This window comes from Falco cherrug, chromosome 8, assembly GCF_023634085.1.
Source record: "Falco cherrug isolate bFalChe1 chromosome 8, bFalChe1.pri, whole genome shotgun sequence".
Taxonomy (NCBI): Eukaryota; Metazoa; Chordata; class Aves; order Falconiformes; family Falconidae; genus Falco; species Falco cherrug.
In genome coordinates, this window is record NC_073704.1 from 52,454,097 (window position 1) to 52,470,193 (window position 16,097).

The following is a 16,097-nucleotide window of genomic DNA, read 5'->3' on the forward strand; positions in this document are numbered from 1 at the left end:
CGCTGGCAGCCAGAGTTGGGAGCCAGTTTCTGGATGCTGCCAGGGACTGCCTGCAGGTACCGACGGCTCCTTTTCAGGCACGTGAAACGGTCCAAGATTTTTGTTTCAAAGGGGCTCCATCAGAGAAGGCTGAGAAACGCTGACACAGCCAGCCTGCGGGGGCCTGACGCTGCCTTCCTCTGGGATACACTCGCCTTCTAGTCACGATTTTAAGTCTTGTTCCCCTTGAGCTCACTGGATCTGATTTTAAAGAAAATAAATTTATGCACTATTTAGATTCAACATAATCACATCAAGAATATTTAGTCAAGTGTGCTGACTACAACTAATGATTACAGTGAAAAGTGAGGACATTCCTTGATGCATGCACAGACTTCTAACGAAAGACATAACGTAAGACGGACGTGGATATCCAGTATCCACTAAAGGATTAAATGTAGCTTTGAATCAATTTTTTCAGGCTTCTCCTTAACGAATCCCCCCAAGGTCACAGGTAGTCATTGACAGAGCTGGAACCTCTGTCTTGCAGAAGAGTCCCCACGCAAGTTCAGGCCCTTGTCCTGCCATCACAGCAATCCTCAAAGTCCTGCTCCCTCCAGGGGCTCCAGGTCCTGCTAACCCAACAATAAAACTGTTTTAAGCACCCATGAAGCCCCGTCCCCAAAGCAAATTGAGATGGCATACAGATACTTGAAAAGCTGCAGGAGAGTAGCTTCAGCTACTTGCTCAAGAAACTAGGAAACTGGTTCAAAAAATCCACATAAAACCTATTTCAGTAATGAAGACTGAGTTTTTTCCCTTCTTTTTTTAATTATGAGAAAAGAAGGATAATGTATCTTGACCAACAAAAAGACATAAAAGTATACATTTTTATCATCAAAATTTTCTTCTCTATTTCCCACAGAAAATAAAACCTCAGCATTCTCCCTGATGACCATAAAACATACCTGGTCTCGATAATGGTCTGCACCAAAGCTATGGCTATTAGCCATTTTTTCATCCACTAGCCAAAAAAAGAAGTAAAATGAGGTAAAAGAAAAATGTTACTTGTCTGAACCCGGAATGTTTTGGGTTTTTTTGGTTTTTTCATTATTTTCTGAAGACAAAACACATTGAAAAATGAAACAAAGAATTTTATTTCTTTTTTGCTACTACTACTATTATTGAATGAGAGCGATTAAGAAAATGAGAACAGTATTTTTATAGAAAAAAATGAGGTTTAATTCTGAAAATGTTAAAATATCTTTATCTTTTATTATTTACCTGATACTATTTGCTGCACTCAGTTGAGCTTTATAAATTTCAGTTGATTCAAAACTGTTTTTCAGCAAGCAAACTAGTCAGAAAAAGAAAAGAACAACTGCCTGTCTCTAATCAGGCTAATAGATGTAAGGATGGGAGCTGCCTTATCCTGCAGACTCCAGAAACCTATCTCTGCACCTTTCCAACACAACCGGGAATTTGTTGGAACTTCTACCAAGGAAAACTGTGGCGCTTCCTCCATCCCTTTTTTCCATAGTGGAAAAAAAAAAAAAAAGAAAAAAGAAAAAAAAAGCTTTCAATGCCTAGATAAGCTCAGAACACAGAGGAAAAAAATAAATAAACCATCTTCAAAAAAGTAAAGCATCAATGTGAAAGAGAAACAAGTACAGCCACTCAAACCCCTCGGCTGCTATCACGCATTGTACTTTCAAAATCAGTGGCTTTTGATGGAGAGAGAGAAAAAAAAAATACATCCATTAACTCACATCCTCTCCCTGTTTAAATAACTATTTAAGTGGGTTAAGATACAGATTTAAAAGAAAAAAATACATAAATCATAATGCAAGGAAAATATTAATGCACATAATGTTACCACCACCCCTTGTTTCTGAATCGCGGTTGGATTCAGAATAAAGTCACAACGGTGCTGGAATGACAATAACAAAAAATTCTTGCCGAGTGAAGAGAAGCATTAGAAAACGCGCAGATTCCCTGACACAACAGTATTTAAAAGTCATTCTAAATTTCTCATCACTTTAACATAACTACAACTCAAAATTACTTCAAACACTTGATCTTGATTCTGCTGCTGTTTTCAAAATGTAAATCCATCAAAGCTGACAGCATTACTCTGGTTTAAAGCTGGAGAAACTGAAGAAGAATTTGGCATTTTGGTTCAATCTTTCATGTGCAATTTACCTTTCATGTATACAAAGCATACTGGCTCTCAGACAGAGGATAAGCATGTAATAAATCAGCTTACTTTTTTTTCAGCTCTTACTCACAGTGGAATCCCCAAATTCATTTTATTTTATCTTTTTCCCACTCTTCAGCTTTTTCTCTTTCATTTTCCTTCCTCCTCTTCAATCACCACAGGTTTGCATTTCTCATTTTCTGTTTTACATGACTCCGCTTTGTTCTCTACAGTGGAAAGACAGACGGGCAAAAAGAAAGGCAGACAGAGACAGACAACAGGGAGAGACACAGCCAGTCCAAGGTAACAATCTCAGACACCCACATTCTGGAGGGTCTGTTTCTCTCTCAAAAATATTTTAACTTTATAAAGGGAAGGGAATCAAAACCCATTTGCATACGGGTTCATTCCATCTATTCAGCTCATATGTTTATAGCTCTGGAAAGTCCCTTTCTGATTCCCTGGCTGATAAGGAGCCAGGGAGGTAACGCAGCAGCAGGGAGAGGTGAGAACTGTTTTGCTGACCTTGCAAGTGGGGCTTAAATGAAGCGCTCCATTCACCTTGCTTGGAGGACCCAACTGGGAGATTTGGGTGCTTTTTATCCTGGAGATTTCAAGGCTCAGAGCATGCATGTAGAGCTAAAGACTCAAGGCAGAGAAACCCCCACGCCTGTGCAGGAGGAAGCTCTGGTCAGGCGCTCAGTACTTCAGCTTCCTGTCTGTACACTCCGCGGTCTAATCTGGGGAAATCCTGAAAACATTATCAGATGCCTGATAAACTCTTTAGCTTTCAAGTACATAGTGATTCAGTTTCGGTCAAAACCTCATTTGAATACGGTTTTAAAATCTAAATAAAAAGCAAGACCCTCATGGAGAAGAGATGAGACTTGTAGTCTGACATCGCTGGCATCCGAAATAATGTGGCTGATGTTTAAAAACTGGCATAAACAAATCTACTCTTCCATACCTGTATCAAGATGCTCAGTGCGTGTAATTCGAGCTTATTAAAAAGAGGTGGAATTATATGCCTGGTTAATTAAATGCCTTTATTTATCCACAAACAAATACCGCAGCAGAAGCAACAGCACAGATGGCTTACTCCGTCCCGACGTTGTTCACGATTGACTTGAGGCAGATTGTTTCTGGGAGGGAGGGATTGCCTGAGACTCTGGTGCCCACTCGCCCTGCAGGCTTCGCGGCAAAGCTGGCAAGTGTGGCAATCCTTGTTTTGTTCAGCGTAGACACTTGTTTACTGGGCATTAGACAGATGTTTCCAAACCCATTTCGCAGCTGCTCATTGCAGGCTAACAGCAGGCTTTACACTTTGATCTGTGCATTTAGCCCTGGAAGAGTAAACCTCCACCACCGCAATCTGAATCGCCAACATTTTCCAGTTCAGATGGGTACTGAACCAGGACTCACTCACAGGCAATCCCTCCCACTCCACCAGTCACCTCAGTCAGGCCAGGGAGCTTTTCTAGGATACACTCCAGGAGGTTCTCCTTCACACACAACTTCTGCAGACCTTGGAGAAACTCACTCCATCTATGAGCCTGGACGCAACTAGGAACATTTTCCCAGGTATTGCCACTCTGCAGGCAGTCAGGGCTTAATCCACCTTCTGCTCCCAGAGCATAAAACATATCAAATGCTTTTGATGAGAGCTCTGATGTTTTCTGCTGCACTCACCCTAAGGTTTACCACAAAAACAAGCTCATGTATGGGCCAACTACCTTAGAGAAGTGAAAAATCAATAAAATTTATTGTTAATAACCACATTCCTCCAAGTCAGTACAAAGGCTCAGGTTGTCCATACTCAGGGCAAAAGTACGTACCATCTTTTGTTTCATCCCAAGATCTGGTTTACAGATCTCCAACTAGGCTAATACATAAAATCTATTTCACAAGAGCAGAGTTTTCAAATACAAACCCACTCATTTTAATACCCGTGTTAAAATATGTAACAACAACAGTAATTAACATTGGAAGGCAGATCCATTGACGCCGAGTCCAAACCCAGATGGGAAATAATCCTAAAGTTCTTAAAGCAACTGGAACTGAGATTTTGCTTTTCAGCAGCATGAGAGATCTGGTGTTGGCTAACAAAATACCAGGTGCTGCCCTCGTCCAAGTTTGGGCACGGAGAAGCAAAGGCCCTTGTGGGACTTATCAATAAGGATGCTTAAATGTATTTGCATGAGTCATTGCACAGGAAGAGAGAGACGGTGATATTTGAGAGTGGGATTCAGCTGTATTTGCAGTGCTCACTGGTACAACTTTCAAAATGCATCCTTGCCCTAGCCCCAGGTCTAAAAACCTCTTTGTGAAAGACAACTAAATTAATCTGTTCCCTGCTGACCAATACATCCTTGCTGGCTCTTTAAGTAAAGATTATTCAAGTTTCCTGGGTCCCAAAAGGTAGGTTTCATTATGCGCATGTGTCACAGCTGGATAAGCTAAAGCAGAAAGTAGCTAAACACAACCTGAGTCCCATGGCAAGAGAATCTTATTCCTCAGTCCACATCTTCCAAGCAAAAGCAGAAAAAACACCAGTAAAGCTGATCATTTACACAGGCCTTTAGAAAGGCAAGATGACAGGACAGGTTCTCCACTTTGCTTTGTGAAACAAAAGCAAAGACTAAGGGGGGGGTGGGGGGTGGGGGGGTGGCAGAAAGCTTGTACACAGAGACAGATTAGGGAAGAGACAGACAATAGTGTGCGCTGCTCTTGACAGCCGACATCAGTCAGGATGGTTATTATCGTCTCAGCATCTCATCTGGAAAGTTTTGACTAACTGAATTTGGGTTTTGACAGGAAGTCTAGATCTTACCCTAATTCAGTGGCTGGAATTTCTCGAGGTAATATTATGTTAGGCCAAACGAGATCGCACTACAGCCCTGAGTGCAGCACTATCAGGAACACAACGCGTGGTCATGCAGTGCTTTCTAAAGGCACTAAATCACAGTCTAGGTGCTGTTATCATCACCACCAGGTAGTTCCAGCTTCTCTGCTTTATTTATTGCTGTTCACTGTGTTCTGTATAAATATAAAGGGCTGACTTCCTTCTTTCACTGGGGAGGAAGGTCCTCCCAGAAGGGAAGATCTCTCCCAAGCTAGTTAAAATTTTTACAGCAGTATAAAATATGCAGCCATAGGAGATAAATCAGGGCTTGTATATAAAATATCCTTCACAAAAATATAGCCATCAGAAAAACACAGTACACATATAGTCACTTCTTGCATGATTTCATAAATCTTCTGTCCCTGCTTATAATATTTCTTTGTGACAGACAGTGAGATAATAACATGAGTTACGAATTCCAAGAGGAGCTGGAGCTCAGTCCCATTGAAAACTACAGCAAAATCCACATGACTTTCGAAGAAACTGCAATTTGTCCCTCAAAACTGTTAAGAGCAAACTTTCATTTGGCTTCCCTTGAGAGATAAGCTCTGTAGATCTTTTTCTACAATGTAGAGCCTTATACAAAGATTTTATTTTTTTTTTTTTACTTTTGTGCATCTAGTCAGGTTTCTTTAAGCTGAACTGACTTACAAATTTTATGAGCTCTCCCACTGATTTCTGTCTCATTGCTTTAATACCCAATACAACTGATCCAAAAGAGATTGGGCTGACAGAGAAACCTAGGCAATTATTAAATCACGCCCCTTTCATAGATGACTTGGCACATTTACAAAGGCTACAGTCATATCACAAGCCAAGTAGGATCTGATGAACCACTTCTTATTTGGCACTGTAATGGGCCTACAAATTAGGACACTGTGCTCCCACCTCTTACACCAGCAGTGAAGAGCCATGCCAGGCATGCTTGGGTAGCAGAGTAGGCAGGGGATGGTAGTAACAGTTGCGTGTGCTCCTGATGACCTGACCAGCCTCCAGAAGCCACAGCACTCTGCTCATGGACAGGGCTCCCAAAATGGGGAGGAACATGCCAACACAGGAGAGCTGCAGCTACCCCTCCGTGACATGTTTTTTCTACACTGGGAACCATTCCCAGTACAAAATGCCTGCAGAGATTCATACAGAGGCATTAAACTTCTCCCCAGAGCCTGTTCGTGTATGTGAGTGCATGTACATGCACATATTTCTTACCCTAAAGAAAAACTTTTGCTCCATAGTTGCACAGAGAGCTGGAATGTTACCAGAACAGCCTGCAACCCCTGCAGCTTTGCTCAGTGACCCTCACAACAGCCAGATCATCTGTCCTACTGCCTTAAAACCGTGCCAGCTATCCCATACAGGTTTATAATTCTCTTGATTATTTTGCTGTGACTGGCTTTAACACCCATGAAAGCAAGACTATGAGAGCTGGCACAACGCAGTCAGACCCCAAACCACAGTGCACCCACAGACCTGCCGCCGCACCTCAGCCCTGGCCTGCAGCACCTCTGTGCCTCACTGCTGCCTCTGATAAGCCCTGGGCTTGCGTGCACCCTGGGCTTGCAAGCAAAGGACTCTCACTAAGGCGAATGCACCATTTCAACAGGTAAAAAAAAAAAAAAAAAAAAAAAATCTTGCTGCTGCCCCGTCATCCAGCTTTTGTGAAACGATCCAAAGCAGTATCACGCAGCACAGCGCAGTTTCCGTAACAAGCTTCACAGATAGCTCCACTAGGTGCTTTGTAGTCAGAAGTTAAAGCAAACAGGAAGGTTTCGAAGGCTTACGAAGGCAGGAAGTGAGTCAGCCCTGAGCAGGAGGGACAGCAAACAGCAACCCCTTCCACTGCAGACACCCAGCCACGGACACAGGCGTCCAGAACCAGAGCGAATGAACCTGAGAGCAGAGTGCACCAGCAGGACAGGAACAGAGAGGAGAAGAAACCCTTCTCCTCAACCACAGCCCAAAGCAGGGAAGCTTCTCTCCACGCAGAGGACTGTCTTCTAATCAGTTTTCCTTCTCCTTGCAGAGGCAGCCTAACCACCAAGCCACCAGCTTGTCCCCTCCCTGCCCAGGCACACTGAAGCCTCCTGCACAGTTCTGCTCAGGAGAAGCAGAGTCCTCCAGAATAACTCAGATGGGATTGGTATTTCAAGTCCCCTAAAGTGTCTTGAAATCCGAACACTGACCTCTCATGCACTCAGATGAGTGCTGTGCTATTGGAAATAGAAACGCCAACACCTCCTCCTCAGTTGCCATCCTACTCTGCCCACGTCCCACATGAGAAGAAATTGCTCTGAAGACACTGTCACATCAGCCTCCACAGAACAAGGAGGCCAAGGAACATCTTAGCAGGGCTTAGGCATAAAAGAGACCCTAGCTACATGTCTAGAAACAGATGCTTATTGGAGAATTCATTTGGAGTAAACAGAAGCCATCGGTGCTACCGCAGCTCAGCAGCATTATGGCAGGAGTGCTGAGGATCTGCATTTTGGGGATAGGTACAAAAGAGGCCCAGGTCCTTTTGTAGGTATACCTCCAGGCACGCAAATTACATCTAAAAATAGAACCTGGGTTCTGAAGTCACAAAGACAGCTTTGAAAATTATACTCACGCAGTATTTGAAAGTATTGCCCATCACACAAAAATGATGCATTCCCAGTTGCAGTACCAGGAAATAACACTCAGCCCTTAAGCCTGGACAGTCACACAAGCACCCAGGCCCTAGATCAGTGACAAGTTCCCACCAACTTTTCCCAGCAACTAAAGAGAGCAAAATAGCTGACGAATTCACTGTTTCACAGGTAGTGCATCAGGTTCCTAATATGTTGGCCTCTGTTTCAAGCATACTGTTGAAGCTATTAGGAGGACAAATCATTTTTTGCTCTCTGTATTAGTCAGAAAAATAGGATGCTAGTTCCAACTGAAGAAAAAAAAAAATAATCTGGAGAAGGACAAACAGAACTGGCAGAGTTCTAGCACTCAGAAAAAGCCCTTGCCCGTCTGCTTCTTCTAAGAATAATCTTCTATAAAGCAGCAAACCACTGTAGCAAAAGACTTAAGAGTCACAGCATGGTCACATACACCAGGTTGGGAAACCAGGACACAACCGAAGTAGAATATGAGCCTCCTTGAGGCAGCTAGATTTCAATGCAAAGCATTTCCAGATGCTTCCTAGTTTCAAAAGAAACTCAGAATAACGTGTGGGAAGGTGGGCACAGAAGAACAAAACACTTCAGAGGAAGGTTTACTAACACTGAAAGAAGTTGTTGAGAACTTATCTGAAAAAAAAAAAAAAAAGGCTGGGGCAAGACTAGGTGGAAGGTAAAAAGCAAAATCCAGTATCTGGTTGCAACTTGCAAGTTTTGAACATTTGCCAGTGGAATAATTATTCTTAGAAAAGTGCTGTGCTGTTGGAATCAATTTCCCACAGGAATGTTTCCATTTAAAATTTGATTTTTTTCTTCTCACACATGCTTTGATAGGTCAGCACACTTCTGGAAGCAGGGGACATTGCATTTACAAAATTAAGTTTCATTCCGAAGTTTTACAGAGTAAGATTTTGTAAGTCAACTTTGGAATTCAAAGTCTTGGTTTCATAAGAATAGGACAATTTAACTGACAATTTAAAATACCTAAAAAGAATTTATAAGCTACTTCACAAAATCCAGGAGATTAAACATAATAGGCTCTTCTCCAAGCAAAGGATCATGCAGCTGCCAAAAACAGCTTTCAAGGGTTGTGTATTTTTTAAGAAGGTGGTGATGGACAAGGACGAGGCAATACCTAAACAGCCTGAGGAAGAGAACCGTACAGACAAAAGTTTCAAACTGAAAACACATTCATAGCAAAGAAACTGTCACTTACTGTTTGCTGTTGATGAACAAACTCAGTAGATTCCCCAAAAATACACAGAATCCATCAGAGAGAATCACAGCTTATTTCTCCTGCCTGGAGTTTCTACAACCAGTAGGTACAGAAAAGCCCAGTTCTCACTAATTAGATTTTTGAAAAGAGGTCGCTACCGTGCTGAATGAAATGCAAAACACTCTGAACTAATAAATTCTGACAGCACTTTGCATCTGATTAAGGAACAAGATGATAGGTTAGCTAAACATGATGCTAGTTTATTAATTCCTGAAGCTGGAATGGTTTTGTTCAGCCAGCTTACAGAAAACTGAAGCCAATCAATAACTGATTCAAGCTTGGTTTTGTTGGGTTTGTTTCCCCATTCCAAAACTGAGTCATAGAGACTTTGCAGAACCTGCACTGGAATGACAGCCTGAGAAGATATTCTTGTTGAGGAAACTGTTCCGCTGAAAGCTGATTTCCCCCGACGGGGACATCCCAGCAGTGGGTGTTTGTGCCCACATCCACCTGCCCCGCACCGCAGCCTGGCCCTCTCCAGCCAGAGGATCCACCAGCGCCGGAGCAGCCCTGTTATTGCTGCCTGCGGAAGCATTTGGCGCTGCTCCTCCAACCCCAGGGACCTGCCTGCACGGCCTTGCATGCCTGCCCGGGCTGCTTCGGAAGGGAGGCCGGCCATGCTCGCCCACGGGCTGGGAGCTGCACCTTGCCTGGGGAGCAGCCGAGCCTGCGGGGCTCACGTCGCGCCTGCCCTGCAGCATGCCAGGGACACCCTCGCTGCGGGGACAGGCACATGCTGGCCTCGTGCCTTTGTGTATCCACTGGGAGTTTGCCAGAGAGGGAGGAACAGGGTGACTGGCACATCAGGTCCCCGGGAGCGCTGCTGGCTCTCCCCTGCGCTCCCGCTGGGGCACGGCTTGGTCCTCGCCACCTCCCCAGGCATGCGCCCACACTGCAGCTGCAAAAATACACGGTGGGGATCGTGAACGCTGCCAGGGATTTTTGCCCAAACCCGCAAACATCCAGTATCCCAGCTGGCTGTTTATAGATTAACAGCAGCCTCTTGCTTGGATGTTAGAGGAAATTCCAGCGGCAGGAGCGAGACAAGCGACAGAAGTGTTACAAGGCACCTGCCGTTCCTGCCCAGCAATCACGCTGTCACAGTTCCCAAGAAAACGCGGTTGTTCGGTTTGTAAAGAACGGGTCAGCCTCGGCCCGCTGGGAGGACCGGTGCCTGTAACTCAGGACCAGGGATGTCTGGGATCGCCGTCACACGCACCCACTGCTGCGGCCACAGGGAGCCGGGCCACGGGGCCCCGGGCCGCCCTGCGTGGAGCTCCGGCGCGGCTGGCACAGCCCCGGCCCGGCGGCAGGGCGCCCCCCAGCGGCTCAGCCCGGCCGGCACCGCCACCGCTCCCCGCAGCCCTCTCGCAGCGCCGTGCGACCGCACCTCGGGCGCCGTTACCGGCGTCTCTGGCCCCTTCCGCAGCCATCCTGCGGGATCGCTCACAGCAGGGCCCGACGCCCTCTGCCACCGGTGCAATACCTTACCCCAAGTAGCCCAAACCGTGCCATCAGCCTTTTCTCCTCATCCCGCAGAGCTCCCACCCCGACCTTGCCCCGCTCACTCGGGCTCCGGCGGCCGGGCCCTGCGAGCAGCGGCGCAGCAAGCTCAGTGCCGGGCGCCTGCGACCCCGGGCTCAACGCACAGACCCGTGGCACTACAGGAATCATGAACAATTACCCTTGCAGTAAGTACACACAGATGTGTCCATATTTAAATACATACTAACTTCTACACTCACATAGGAAGAGGGGACTTGCGGCACGCTAAGCTCACCGACCGTGTGAGGCGCCGCCTCCCCCCGAGGCAGCCGTCCGGCAGGAGGGGGCTGCCCTCCAGAGAGGCAGCCTTGTCCTTCGTGCCCCACAGCACAGGGCTGCCCGCACCCAAGGGATCAGGTCTGTCTCTCCCACCAGCAGCAGGAGGTCCCACCTGGTGGCTATGGTGAGGACAGGCCAGTTCTCCCAGTCCCACTGCCTCCCAGGTGTGGTACAGCCCCTCACCATTAGCCTGGAGATATCCAATTCTGCCTCCACAGCACACAGCCCACCCCGGGGGCTTGCCCACCACACATGCAGTACCAAACCTGAGAATTTGGACTAGTTTGCAACCTGCAGCAGGCAACGGGGACAAAGGCACCAGGAAAAAGACAGCTCCCACCAGTACTGCCTGGCTACACCTGCTCCGCACAGCCTTTGTATGCCAGTTTGGTTTTTGAGACACGCCAGTTTCACTGCGTGCTGAGGGAAGGGCCAGGACTAAAGGCAGGATTCACACAGCAGCACTAGAGCACAACCCAGGAGAATCCAAAATCCCACCCAGGTGCAGCACACCTTGTGGGTACCAACAACACTAAGGCCACAGTCCCAGAAGAATCACCCTGGAGCTGTGTTCCCACCAGCACAGCCACCCAGACGCCCCGCGGCAGCCCCCAGCTTCTCCCAGCTCCAGGTGCTGCCAGGAAGCCTGACCAGGAGCCATGCCCTGTGCCCGCAGCGACCTCCCCAGCAGGTGCCCAGGGGCACAAAGGCCAGGCTGCAGGCTCCACAGCAAGGGAGAAGAGCCAGAGGATCACGGGGTGTAAGCCATGAGGCTCAGCAGGTCTAGAGAGAGGCAGAAGGGAGCTTGGGTGTGTCCACATCAGCTGCAATTAGACCTTCCTGATGGCAGCACTGCTGAAATTCCTGACTTTTTACTCAGTGCTCTCTGGAAGTTTTGCTGGCAGAAATTTTGTCTGAATTGAGAAAGAGCAGAGAATGCGGGATCTGGCCTCTCCTAAACACTGGAGCAGATCCCACAGGATTGTTGAGCACCCACATAAAGGTAGGTCTCAGCTAAGGCCACAGAGCTGTAAGAGGCTGGATTTACAGCATGCACCCCAAAGGTCACTTTTAATTATGCTGGTATTTTACCTCTGGACTGCTGGGCAGAAGAAATGAGGTCACGTTTACCTTCAGAGCTGTCCCAAACATGCTTTTATTTCTTTTCTGCAAGACTTTTTCTTAAGATCTTTTACCTGAATGTAAAAGGTTCTTTCCTAAATGTTGAAATAGCTCAAAAAACAGCTGTTGGTCAGGGATTTTCTCCAGCAGTCTGCTTCCTGTGGAAAATACTCAACCCCAAAATTCTACAGTTCATAGCTGAAGAGAGAGTGCCATCTAAACTGGCGACTGCTGCCAGAACACGCCTCAGTGGAATGGCAAGGTAATAAAGGTTTTTCTGCGTTCAGAAATCAGTGTTTTCTGGGACATTGTTGGCCGTTTTAAGAGCTATGAAACTTACTGCAGTGGTTTCGGCTGGGATACGGTTAAACTTTCTTCACAGTAGCTAGCATGGGGCTACGTTTTGGGTTTGTGCTGAAACCAGCGTTGATAATAGAGGGATGTTTTTGTTACTGCTGAGCAGCACTTACACAGAGCCCAGGCCTTCGCTGCTGCTCACAACACCCCACCACGGGCAGGGAGTGAGCACACAGCTCTGTGGGGCTTGGTTGCCAGCTGGGGTTAAACCACTACAGTCCTTTTTGGCACCCAGCGTGGGGCTCAAAGGGTTCAAGATAACAGATCTGACTGAAACATGCTAGATTGAATTTATAGCTGTTAAGCTATTAAAGGGCAGGCTCCTGTGCTCACCATGGGGCTTGCTTGCCTCACTGTCTTAAAGTCTAGTGCTCATTAGTGGCTGCCTTCTGCTTTTGATGCTTGCTGTACTGCTGCACTGCTTATCTTACTCTGCTGCACCTGGACACACGGTGACAGCAATGGCAATGCATCTGGGCTGGCGGATGGCCAGGGCATCACTACTGTTTTGCTGCTGCTGTACTAGACAGGCCAGAACTCCAGTGTGAACTCAACACAAAGGGACTGTTACCTGCAGATGAGTCCACACAGCAGTTATACCTCTGAAGGGACTGTGGCCCAAGCACAAGTCCACGCTGGAGAAGGTACACGTTGAAGCATCTGTGGCTGTGGATAAGCCCATGCTGCAGCAGGTACACCTTGAAGCATCAGTGGCTGTGCATGAGGTCATGTTGGAGCACCTCAAAGTGTGTGGCCACGCATCATAAGCCCACACAGAGCAGGTACACCCCTGGAGGCACTGCAGCCAAGGGTAAGGCCATGTGGGAGCAGGTTTCTTTCAGAAGGGCCTGTGGCTGTGGGCAACACCAAACTGGAGCTAGAAGCTGAATTTAAGATGAGAGAAGCGTCACCAAGAATGATATGTCTTTGTACACATCTTGTTGATCACCCTGCATCGTTCTGGTTATTCTTTGAATACTCAGTGTTCCATGCAAAAAAGCTTTCTTTCCCCTCCCCTCTTTCAAATCCCTTTGTGTATAGCTACAGCAAGCGTTATACCATCTCAAAGGAAGCACCTCTAATTCTGCTTTAAGTAACTGAAAAATGATACATGTAAAAGAATCTCCATCACTAAAACAGAACCTCTGTCTTACCTGATCTTAAAGGCCCTCAGCAACTCTTAAGACAAGTTTAGCATCTGTTAGTGATATCCTCGCAGACCAGATCTTAGATCTTCTTCAGTGCTATGTCAATCATCATTACTTGTCACAGTAAGATCAAAGTCTGATCTTGTTCCTTGTTTAAACTTTTCCAAAGTTAGTATTTGGGATGGGCTCGTGTCCCTTCAGACTGTGGTATCATACACATAAAGGACATACCTGATATAAGCCCTTATGCAAAGAATTCAGGTCTGCAGCAAAAATACTGACTCAGAGCAGTTTTCAAAGCAAATACATGCATTATAGACTCAAGCTCTCCCCTCTTTCAGTCTTTACATGTTCTTGCTATGCATAATCATCTCAATTTTGTCCCTTAACTAATAGAAAGAGGAATCGCTTCTACTGGAACCTGTAGCAATTCACTCAAACTGGTTCTGTGATACAGAGGGACTTACAAGATCCTTTTACTGCTTGCCTACATATTTTGAGCAGAAGCGCTCAATGGAAGCTGGGCTTCCAGCCTAAGCCACTGAAAATTAACATCTGAAGGTCTCCGAGGACTCCACCTTCCGTACAACTTATGGAAATAATTTGGCTAGCACAAAAACACCAACATGCTACCCAGAGCTAGAAGTATGTCTTCAGCTCCAGGAACCCCCCTCAATCTGGGAGAGATTACCTCACCTGTTAGAAAAGCACAAAACACACACCCCACTAAGTTGTTTGCACACTCCTTTTTCATCCTGGTATTCTTCAAGAAATTCTGCAAGAAAACACATATTAAGACCATGTTATAACTTTTCTCTCTAATTTTGTAGATCATTCAAGCACAGCGGGTCACAATGCTTTTAACTTCTCCCAAATTGCAGATGTAAATTTATCAATTATGCTTTTCTTACATGCTTTGCAAAGTTTATGTTAAAACACATGCCTGCAGTCAGATCCTAAACAACCAGTCACTAAACATATATTGTGTATATAAACTGTATAGAAACCTCATTATAGACATGTTGATCTCATCAGCGCCTGTATCTCTTGGAGCACAGTGAGTACTACTTCGGGGCTAGTTAGAGGGACATTATTACATTTCTATACAGTACTTCACTAACACTAATAAAACTACAGCGAAACTAAAAGTTACAAGATTCACGGCTTTGCTAACCCTAGAGAGACCAATTGCCTCCAGGCTTCTAATTTCTGTTCTTTTTAAACAACGAAAGATAAAAATGCCCTTGGCTGATATACTATTCCCTGCAGTCACAGGGTAAAGGCATACTGAATTCCTTAGCGCTGACTCTTATACTCCATTTCACATTAACGAAGCAATGAAACCCATTACAGATGCCTGCACTGTGCATGATGCACCAAAAGCAAACATCAACACACCACAGCTGTCAGGTTGCAGGAGTGAGAAGCCATAATACATGCTGTTACCATGGTGCCACCCGCTGCCAGAACATTACAAATAGGATGAATTATCTGATGTGCACTGAAGTAATTTTACTCAGCCTGCTAAGACATTATTTTTATATGAATCTCCAAGTTCTCCTTACAGAAATTCAGGTAAGGATTTTAAGTGATTCTCACAGCCAGAACGCTGTCAAAGATGCTTTACAGAGTGATAACCAACTAAACAGGTACCTCTGCTCTGTGGACTTGGTTACAATCCTGATTTCCCAACTGAGGTACATGTTACACTGGCCTATTAAGGCTCATTCAAACTGAGAACATGCCACCAAGCAAGCATTTGTTTTCATCACAGCCATGCATTTAAAGTCCCAAACATCTCAGGTCTTTGTGGAAAGCATGAAATGATCAAGCAAGTAAACGAAAACATTGCAGGCAGTTTTAAACAGGACTTCTGTTGTGCAGGGTAGTGCTCAGACACCATTTTGAACTCAAGTTGCACCTATTCCTGACAATACCCCAACAGAAAATGAAACTTTATAAGTATAAAAAGTCATGTATGCTGTATCAACATTAAAACAGCTCAGAAGTTGATTTTTCAGTCACCAGTAGAAGTCAGTGTTAACACTTACTGGAAGGGCATGAAGCAGCGCCAAACTGCCAGCCTCCAGGCTCCCTGCACCACAGGAAGCCAGCCTTCATGGGCTGACACCAGCTGGTTTTGCAGCCCTGAGGCGAAGAGTTTACATTTTCTAAATAGTAGACTATGCTTTTGTGACTGGGATCTCCTCGAGTCACTGCAGGCAGGAAACTGAATCTACAGACCGAGTCTCAACACAGCTTTGTTCTCACAAGTCACAGGAACATGCATTTCCCTTTAACCCCAGCCAGCTGAGCTGAGCAGTACATGAAACAAAATAAAAGCCAGCTGAAGCAAATGGATCTTTCTGATGAACATTTACAAAACAAAGCATTTTAAAAGCGAAAACTTGGACCTGCATCAACCAGAAATCCCAATAAGAACAGAAAGCCCCAGATGGGGTACACCACTGCAGGAAGCAAGAGTATTCCCAGTCACCTAATATTTGGTGCTAATGACGTGCGGAATTAGACTCTATAACTCGAAAGTTATAAAGTAGGTATGTTTATTGCGCGCAGATGCACGGGGGATCGCTCCTCCACAAGCGTGCATACCCGAAGTGACGAACCATCTCACATTTATACAATG

General features: G+C 45.7%; 1 long non-coding RNA gene across 2 annotated transcripts in view; it reads right to left on the bottom strand.

Moving 5' to 3' along the window:
* The window catches only part of LOC114017948 (uncharacterized), a 31,722-nt gene extending 28,890 nt beyond the window's left edge, over positions 1 to 2,832 (bottom strand). For both annotated transcript variants that reach the window (XR_008733641.1, XR_008733640.1), the window contains exons 1-3: positions 2,702 to 2,832; positions 2,268 to 2,403; positions 405 to 614 (exon numbers count right to left, since the gene is read on the bottom strand). This is a non-coding gene — a long non-coding RNA (uncharacterized LOC114017948). The remainder of the gene's footprint in view (positions 1 to 404; positions 615 to 2,267; positions 2,404 to 2,701) is intronic.
* Positions 2,833 to 16,097: the final 13,265 nt, after the last annotated feature.